The 9944-nt window shown below is 42.6% G+C and overlaps 1 protein-coding gene across 4 annotated transcripts in view; it reads right to left on the reverse strand.

The window, feature by feature from the left end:
- The window catches only part of TMEM45A (transmembrane protein 45A), a 114832-nt gene extending 106427 nt beyond the window's left edge, over positions 1 to 8405 (reverse strand). For all 4 annotated transcript variants that reach the window (XM_081572456.1, XM_081572459.1, XM_081572452.1 and 1 more), the window contains exon 1: positions 8096 to 8405. The gene's annotated coding sequence lies outside the window, so the exon portion shown is untranslated. The remainder of the gene's footprint in view (positions 1 to 8095) is intronic.
- Between the last annotated feature and the right edge of the window lie 1539 nt (positions 8406 to 9944).

The following is a 9944-nucleotide window of genomic DNA, read 5'->3' on the forward strand; positions in this document are numbered from 1 at the left end:
TGGGCTCCAAAATCACTGCTGATGGTGATTGCAGCCATGAAATTAAAAGACGCTTACTCCTTGGAAGGAAGGTTATGGCCAACCTAGATAGCATATTTAAAAGCAGAGACACTACTTTGCCAACAAAAATCCGTCTAGTCAAGGCTATGGTTTTTCCAGTGGTCATGTATGGATGTGAGAGTTGGTCAGTGAAGAAAGCTGAGTGCCGCAGAATTGATGCTTTTGAACTGTGGTATCACTTTTTAATGATCTGTTAGGCATGTTGGGAGCAGTGATCAGTGTAGGGCTAACTATTCCCCATTACTGAGGCCAGACCTTCTTGACTGTTCTGCCCAATACTCGTGAATTATGAGTATTCCAATCTGGTTGGAGGGAACAAGCAGTATTCCTAGACTTCTGTGACTGCAGGGCACTGCTCTCCACCCTCTCCCTCATCTTTGCACCCCTCCCACCACCCTCTAGCCTCTTGTAGTTGACTCACTTACTCTTATGAACATGTGAGGGGCCTTCCCGCATGTCTCCAGAGACCCCTCTCTGTGCAGCTCTCTTGGTTCTAGAGCTCAGTCCTGTGAAATCTGGCCACCTTGGTTCCCTGGGCTCTTAGCACCACCTCCTCAACTCAAGGAGAATGAGTTCCACCTGGGGCTCAGCCTGGACCCTCTCCCCGGGATCAGCTGGAGCAGTTGGAGTGTTCACCTCTTTGTAATTTCCCAGAGATCACTGCCTGATGACCAGTGTTTCAAAACCCATATACTGCTTCATATATTTTATCTGATATTTTTGATTATTTCAGGATAAGAATAAATCTGTCCCTGTTACTCTATCTTGGGCAAACAACAGAACTTCTTTCAAATTCAGTCAACTTAGCACTCAACACCAATATTATTACACAGAAAAGATACCACTTTAATCTGGGTTTTTCAAAATGAGGATCTTGAGCCACCAACCCAAGAATCTCCTAGAATGCTTGATAAAGGACACATTCCTACTTCACATCCTCAGATCTATTGAATATACTTTTTTTTTTCCACCACTAAAGGGATTCCCAGGTGGCTCAGTGATAAAGAATCCGCCTGCAAATGCAGAAGATGCAAGAGACGTGGGTTCAATCCATGGGTTGAGAAGATCCCCTGGAGTAGGAAATGGCAACCCATTCCAATATTCTTGCCTGGAAAATTCCATAGACAGAAGAGCCTGGTGGGCTATAGTCCATGGGTCACAAAGAGTTGGACACGACTGAGCATGAGCAGGCACACACACATAAAAAAAATTGAGAATTGTTTTCATTACCATGCAAATTCATTAACAAAAGACAATAAAATCCTCCTCTGAAAGTTGGAAATCATTGAATAGGTAATGGGTTTAAAAGGCAAGGAGAATACTGGAAGTCCAGCCTGAAATGATGTTGACCCTCCAATACCTCTTCCAGCTATATAAGCATGCTTTGTATAACCCATGTCTCTCCATGGCCACATGAGTGATTTTAGAGCTGCTTCCTTCTCATTCATTGCAACAGTAGTGCTCCATTTGGAAACTGAAAAGCAATGGTGAGATGGGGAAAGACTCATGACTGTCTCCACACAGACAGCCTCTGGATGGTAAGTGCCCAGGCCAAAGCCAAAGCTTTTTCCAAGAAGGCATGTTTCCTCTCAACTCATGCTCTCCACCAATGAATTCTCATCAACAACCACACTATCAATCTTTTATTTTCTAATCTCAAGAGCAATTGGAATGACCCCTGTACCATCCTGACTCACACCAGTCCCATTTCTGGGGAAGGAAACAAACAGCCTAAAAGGCTTGTATAAGGTGTAAATACAATCTGGACATCATGAGGCCAAGTTTATCAGAGGAGAAGTAGGTTGCATTATTCGAGCAGTGTGTGAGTGTTAGTCACTCAGTCATGTCCAACTCTTTGAGACCCCATAGACTGTAGCCTGCCAGATTCCTCTGTCCATGAAATTCTCCAGGCAAAAATACTGGAGTGGGTTGCCATTCCCTTCTCCAAGGGATCTTCCCAACTCAAGGATCGAACCTTCGTCTCCTAAATTGCAGGCAGATTCTTTGCCATCTGAGCTACCAGGGAAGCCCTATTTGAGCAGAGTGGCTCACAGATCTTCTCTGGGACTTGGTATTGGCCATCTCACTCATTTTGCAACTAGTGGCAAAGTTATTGCTACTGGAGAACATGAGACAAGCACCAGTACAAGCCTGAGCTTGTAGATGAAAGAACAAAACAAGTATCTCACACTTCAAATCATTATGTGTCCTCTACCTGAACCTACTTTTTTATCCAAAGTCTGACTACGTTTCATTAGTATTGGCAAAAGAGGGGTCAAAGTAGAGATGGGTAGATGAAGGCAGAGCCAGATTACCTTTCAGGCCACGGTGAATATCAAAAAGTGGCAACCAACAACAGGTGCTTCACTCCTGAGGAAAATATTACACGTGGCATAAAGCATTCAGACACTGCAAGGAGGTTATCCTGCGTTTAAATCCTGATTTCACCACTGTGTGACCTTGGAAGAGTTACTTAACCTCTCTGGGCCTCAGTTATCTCATCTCTAAAATAATAATAGCTTCTACCCCATAAGGCATCCATGAAGGTAAAACAAGAAGAACCCTGAGAAGAGCTGACACCTTATAAATGGTCACTCACTTAGCCATTAGTTGTTTGTGCATCTTTTTGTGAAGAAAGAGCTTTAAAGTGTGATCACGGTCACATAACCTCTCTCCTCCATAAAACACAATACAGGCCATGAAGCCCCCTTACATACAGGACTTCATGAATCCTCTCTTAGAAGTAGAGGGAGAAAGCCCTGATTTTCTGATGAGGAATAGGAAGCTTAGTGTCCATATGGGGTTTTCCCACTTGCCCCAGGAGGATGACCTCATTCATCTGCATTGATTCATTCTTCTGCTCCCTGCAGTGGAGACAACTTGTCTGAAAAGTCACACAAGCAACAAGGAAAAAACCAGATCACCCTGCTCTCCCAGTTTGTCTTCGTGCCCTTGGTGCACACAAACTGAGGGCAGAGCAGGAGGAGGAGAAGCGACACCAGAGATGGAGATGCTGGGCTGTCAGTTCTCCTTCCTGCTGGCTTACAGGTAAAGAGCTTCTAGGTCCCTGACCCCAATATCCCCCATTCTTTCTCAACAAAACCTTCTCTCTCCTCCTTATTACTCCCTCTTCCTCAGGCCTTTGTCCTCAAGGTTCAGCTACCACATGATTTTGGTATGAGCATTTTCCACAATTTTTCCTTCTGCATTAACATTTTTTGATGTTATTAAATTTTCATTATTTATTTAATACACAGTGTCCCTAAATCTGTCCTAAATGTGCTCCTTACTACATGCCTCTCTCTATGCTGGCTTTTCCTCTTTTCCTGTAACAGCTGTTGACAATCATTAGTCTGAATTATTTCTGGCTTATAGAGAGAGGAAGCGAGATTCAAATAACTGGAAAACAACTCTCTGATCTAAAGGAAGACTTTATATTTGAGTCTTCAAATATAAAGGACACATCAAAAGAAAACAACCTGTTAAAAATAATTTTTTAAGTCCATACCTAGACATATCAAAGTGAAATTCAGAACTTTATACTTTGTTCATTTAAAGTGTGAGGATAGTAATTTAATACAGGGCTACCTGGAAATGAGGGATGTCATTTGAATTTTATGCGAGTAGTTGCTGTTTAGTTGCTATGACATGTCCTACTCTTTTGGGACCCCATGGACTATAGCCCATCAGGCTTCTCTGTCCATGAGATTTTCAGGCAAGAATACTGGAGTGGGTTGCCATTTCCTTCTACAGGGGATCTTTCCCATCCAGGGATTGAACCCACATCTCCTGTCGCTTCTGCATTGGCAGGCAGATTCTATACCACTGAGCCACAAGGGAAGCCCTCATGGGGTTAAAGCCTCAAGCCTAAAAATACCTTCACTAAATATCTAGAATAATGTCTGACTAAATGTCTGGATACTGTAGCCTAGACAAATTGACACAAAAAATTAACTTAGCAGATGGAAATAAACCAAATGTCCATCAACATTTGTTTTGGATAAATAAAATGTGATAATATATATACAAAGAAAAATTATTAAGCTTTAAAAAGAAATCAAATTATGACACTATAATCTGGGTGAACCTTGAAGACATATGTTAGGTGAAACAACCCAGTCATAAAAAGACAAATATTGTATAGTTTCACTCATACGAGATACCTAGAGTAGTCAGATGCATGAGAAAGAATATAGAATGGTTGTTGCCAGAGGCTGAGAGGACAGGGGAAGATAATAGAGAGTTATTGTTTAATGAGGACAGAGTTTTGATTTGATGAAAAAGTTCTGGAGATGCACAGTGGTGATGGTTGCATAAAAATGTGAATGTACCTAACATCACTGAACTATACACTTAGAAATGGTTACAAAGCCAAATTTTATGTTATGCTTTTTACCACAGTAAAAAATGAACTGCTTACATGTATAGGCTTTAGTATGATGCAGATAGCATGCTAATTGTTTTCTACTTATTTTCTCATTTAGTGGCTTTGATATCCCCATTTGATAGATAATAAAACCTCCAAGGCAAAGTGACTTGCTTAAGGTACACTAGTAAGAAGCGGGTATCAGGTTGAAACCCTCAGGCTGACTCCAAAGTCTATGTGCTCAGTCAGTGTGCTAGACTGAAAAGAGTGACTACATTAAGTTAATAAGATAAAAAGAAAATTAAACTGTTTTTCAAGAAATATTTTAAAGTTGATTCACTGTATTAAAAATTTTCAGATTGAATTCCCAAAATTCAAATCCAGACTGGGTATGATTAATAACAGGACACCTCAAATAGTCCTACATTGACCTTCACCATGAGAAGTTCTTATCCCAAAACCACCGTGTCTCTAGAAATAAGAAAAAAAAACAAGGATTCACAAGTAATAGGAATAGAAAGTGTACCTGGCATCTGCCCCATTCTTCCACAAGCCTTGGAACATTTCATTGTTTCTCTGTTTTTTAAAATAAAACTACTGTGGTTCTATTTATATTTTTTAATTATATTCATGTTTAGATCTACACCCATGAGCAGACTCTTGGAGAAGGACTGGAAGGATACAGGCCAAACTACTAACAAAATTACCTCTGGAAAAACCAGTAGAAAGGGAAGAAGGCAGGTAAATAAAGGGGAAATCATTACTTTTGATGATTGTATACTCTGTTTCAGTTTTTTAAAGGCAACAATGATTCACCTGATATTACTGAAAGTCTACCATAAGTCCAAGGTCTATGGTAGTTCTGTTCAATGAAGATGAAAAGACAGATGATTATTTGTAATGAGCTCCATCTAAAAAACAAGTAAAACATCTCCAGATGAGATGGTTGAATGGCATCTGCTGCAGTCCATGGGGTAGCAAAGAGTCAGACACAACTCAGCAACTGAACAACAACAAAACATCACCTGTCTGCACATGCAACACATCCATACACAAGACTCATGTTGATATTCTGGCCACTCCTGGGAAATTGTACCAACTCCACTCCTCCAAATGGTCCCCCCACCTCCAGTGATCCTCCTTCCATGGACTTCTTGACCACCGTTGTTATAAACAAAAAAAGCAGCTCTCATATATTATACCCAAGGCAGCACAGACTAGTGGTTAAGGCTTGGACTATAGGGGATGCAAGAAGAATAAAAGAATCATCCAAGGGAAGAGGGCCCTTAGAGATCTTTTTACAGTTGATGGCACAGAGAAGGCCATAATGGCTCAAAGTCTGCCCAAGGTCACGCAGGTGGTCCACAGCAGCATCAGGGCCAGACCTGGGTTCTCTCTGACACAGCTCAATGCTTCTCAAGGAAGAGACAGCAGAGATCTCCAAACTGACTCTCCACTGAGGTAAATATTACAGGTCTTATCTTCTTCAACAATTGTACATCATAAGGTTATAAATATTACCATGTGAATGCTTGACTCTATTAGCAACATGAAAAAGGGCTTTCCAGCACACACTGTGCGTGTAGGGGGTTGGGGACGGGTGCAACAATCACAACCATGTCAAAGACTTTAGAGTGCAGCCTGCATCTGAAACGTAACCCGAGTAATAATCCAGTATGCCAAACCACTTCAGCAGAGCTCCACGACAGCCACCACAAGAGTGATTCCAAGAGTGGGACCCAGACTCACTCGGAAGTCCTTCAAGGCCCTGAAGGGGGTGGGCTGGGGTCACTGAAGCAGTGGAACGGATGGGGAGGGTGTGCTGGGCAAGGGGTAGAAACTGGACTCCAGAGATGGATCATTCCAGAGACACCTCCAACTATACAACTGCTGCCAGTTGAGCTTGCCACTTTCTACCAATCTTACCTTCCAAGCCTCTCCTTCCCCACAGGCTCTCCCCACCACCCTCTCCTACCCCCTCCCCCTTTCCATCGTTCCATCTACTAACTTCTCATGAATTATCCTTGTCACAACAAAATGTCCTGAGGATAGATTCACACTTTCTAGCCTCAATGCTTTTGTCCATGCTTTCTTTTCCTCCTAGAATGCCTGCCACCTTCTGTTCTAGGATCCCTTTCCCCTCAACCAAAGCTGTTTGTCAAAATCTTTCCCAGAAATGCCAACCCTCCTATAAAACCATCCTATAATAAGTTCTCTTTCCCAGAACCTTCTGGATCTTTCTAAGGTGCTTGATAAATTCTACCTCACTCTCCTCTCCAGACTCTCTCTCCCTTACAGCCATACACAAGGCCCCATTAACAACTGATCTGCATTCAGTAAACCCTAGGTGCTAGTGTAGAGGTCAGAACGGTGGCTGGGAAAACAAGTGCAACAGGGGAAGCTGAGAAGGGAGCCGGTGACAGGTAATATTATCTCCACATACAGAGGATGGAACTGAGGCAAGATGGGCTGAGTAACTTGCTCAAGATCAAACAGGAGAGTTTTGAATTGAACCAGGCCAGCTGGCTCTTTATACTGATCCCTGCAACACTGTTCCTTCTAAATCTCCAGCCCTGAAAACCACTTCAACTCTTCCACTCACAGTGTGCAATGCTTTTCTGAATCAAAAACGCACTTGCAATTAAGGCATCTACTGCTTTCTAAGTCAGAAATTAAAGATAAATTCTGGCCACAAATGCCACAATAGTAAATAATATCTGATAGAGCCTCAAATCCAAAACATTGCTTAAACAGAGACAATTATAGATGTTCAAGATGGAATGAGCCTCAGGCCATTCACCTAGCTGAATATTTGCCAACATTTCCATTTCTAAATCCTGAAATAAATATCAGAATTATGTGAAAGCACAAAGATCTAACAATCACTCTGAATATTATTTTGATGTAATTATGGGATCAATACATAACATTGATGTTATTTACTGATGTACATAGGGATATACATAACGAAATGTCATAATATAACATTATTGATGTACATAGTGGATATACATTATTGATGTACATAGTGGTACATAGTGCGATTAATATATAACACTATTGGTGTACATAGTGAATGTACAACATGTCTAAACACACGTTTAATTTTTTTTAATGATCAAGGAAGAATTTGTGCCTACCACTATGAGCAGGAGAATACAGAAAATACATTGAGCTTCATTCACACGTAAGTGAAACAGTAACTACCTATAACAATTCAGGATTTAAATAATTTAATATTAAACATCTTATTAAAGAAAGTAAAAGTTTCGTTAGTTGTGAATAACCCAGATAAATTTTCAATCCTCTACCAAAACAGGGTGTAGAGGATGGATCAAAATACCGGCTCTACGAATGTATACACTGTTATCACAGAAAGAAAACAGAAAAATAAAGTTATCGATAGTTCAACTTTGAAGTTAGAAGAGGCTTTTAATAGGAAAGCAGTTAAATTTTTGTTCCCAGGAAATTTTTAGAAATAGCATACAGATGACCCCAAAACTAAATTAAAGTGTTATCACAGAAGTAAAGGAAACGAAGTCTGTGCAGTTTGTGGCAGTTTGTGGTATTCTCTCCCTGATGAAGAGAGGGCTAGTGAGAACAGGAGAAGACGCAGGGTAGAGATCACAGAGCGATAAATAGGATATCCAACACGTATCCAAAACTTACCCAACTCGGTCTTACTCAATACTAGTTTTCCCACTTTGCCAGTTTTAAATCAGACAGCGGCTGGGCTTTTGTTGTTGCTGTTTCTGTCCTTTGGATCCCAGAGTCCCAAGAACGTTAAACAAGTAGGATGGGATCTGGCCCCCTCTCGCATTAGAGGGGGAAAGTTTTAAACTTGGATTCCAGGTTGCTTCATTGGGAAAATGAATAATAATAAGTGGCTGCAAGGAGAGAACGTGGGAGACGTGCTCAGCTGACGTCGGCCCGAGAAGGGGCAGTACAGTTCCCCAGCGCAGCTGTCCAGATGTGTCTCATCTGATTCCCCCGCGGGGCATGAGTCTAGGCGGCCGCCGCTAGCAGAACCTCCAGCTCATTGGTCTCCGGGGCTCTTCGCTTGCCGCCTATTGGCGGGTCAGCCCGCCACTCCGCGGGCCTCAAGCCCCGCCCCGCCCCCCGGGCTTGCTCGCTGCATCCTCGAGAAGAACCTGGAAGTGCAGCGCGGGTGCTGATGTGGCACTCGGCGGCCGCTGCGGGCCCGCGAGGGGCCCGGGCCGAGAGGGGTTTTCCGCACCAGGGCTAGTCCCGGCCCTGCTTCCTTTTACTCCCACCCTTTCAGGTGGTTAGGCTGGTTTCTTTAAACAGTGTGATTTCAGCCCGTTCTTGGGATGAAATTATAGGCGCCCCCTGTGCTGACTTAAATCCCCAACATTTCCGAGTGGAAGGGACTGGGGCTCCGAAATGTCCACGCCCCCAAAGGGCCTCAAACCACGTCTCAGAACTTCACTCTCCCCTCTTGATCCAGGGAGCAAAAAATGAAATTCAAGAGCCTTTTTCATGGGGACAGTATTCTTTTGTTGGAGGAAAAAAAACTTAATGAACCCTTCACTGAAGTCCTCATTAACTAGAGAAGTTGTTCTTTCTGCAGAAAAGCCCAGGGTTGATTATGGGAGAGAGTTGGAAGACTTGGTTAGTTTCAGCTGGGTGATGGTAGTTGTAGGAAAATGAGAAACGTTTGTTTTGGTCTGTGAGACCAACAGCAAAACGATGCTTTGATCCTGGGTAAACTGTTGAAAGATTGATTAGTTGGAGGGAGTGTCTGCAAACCAATCACCTTTACAATTTGAGGATGTTGACAGAAATGTGAGCTCATTGAACCATTAAGATGGGCCACACACCATGAACTGTGCCAGGTCTTCACTAAATTGCTTTACCTGCATTATCATGTTTAATTCTTACAGCCACCCTATGAAGTAGATATTAAAATTATCTCCACTTTCAGATGAGGTTACCAAGACACAGACCAGGCAGTCTATTGTAGCACACCACCAAGGTTTCCAATATGTGTTCACATCATGCATACATAAATTTTCAGGCCATTTGCCACGAGTAGGTGGGTCAGAGTTTATTATTGTGAATGCCTCTGCCTTCTGATATCCAAAGCTTTCACTTTGTAGATGATGTATTCTTGGTTGGTCTATTTGTTACCTATTGCTGTGTAACAGATTACCACAAATTTGGTAGCTTGAAACACCACACATTTACTCTTGCAGTTTTTAAAGCTCAGAAGTTGAGGCATGGCTAAACTGGATCCTCTGCTCAGCTTCTCACAAGGCTGCCCTCACAGTGTCTGTCAAGATACACCCTCATCTGGAGGCTCGAGGAGGGAAGAATCTACTTCCAGGCTCTCTCGGGTTGTTGGCAGGCTTCATTTCTTTGTGGCTGTAGCTCTGCATCCCCTATTTCTTTCTAGATGTCAGCTAGCAGCTGCCCTTGCCTCCTAGAGACTAGTCTCAATCTCTTAAAGTTCCTGGATGCCAGGAGGTGGAGAGCCTGGGGTCCTCCTTAGGGTCTG

This window comes from Giraffa tippelskirchi, chromosome 2 (assembly GCF_054371585.1).
Source record: "Giraffa tippelskirchi isolate mGirTip1 chromosome 2, T2T-mGirTip1v1.2.pri, whole genome shotgun sequence".
Lineage (NCBI taxonomy): Eukaryota > Metazoa > Chordata > Mammalia > Artiodactyla > Giraffidae > Giraffa > Giraffa tippelskirchi.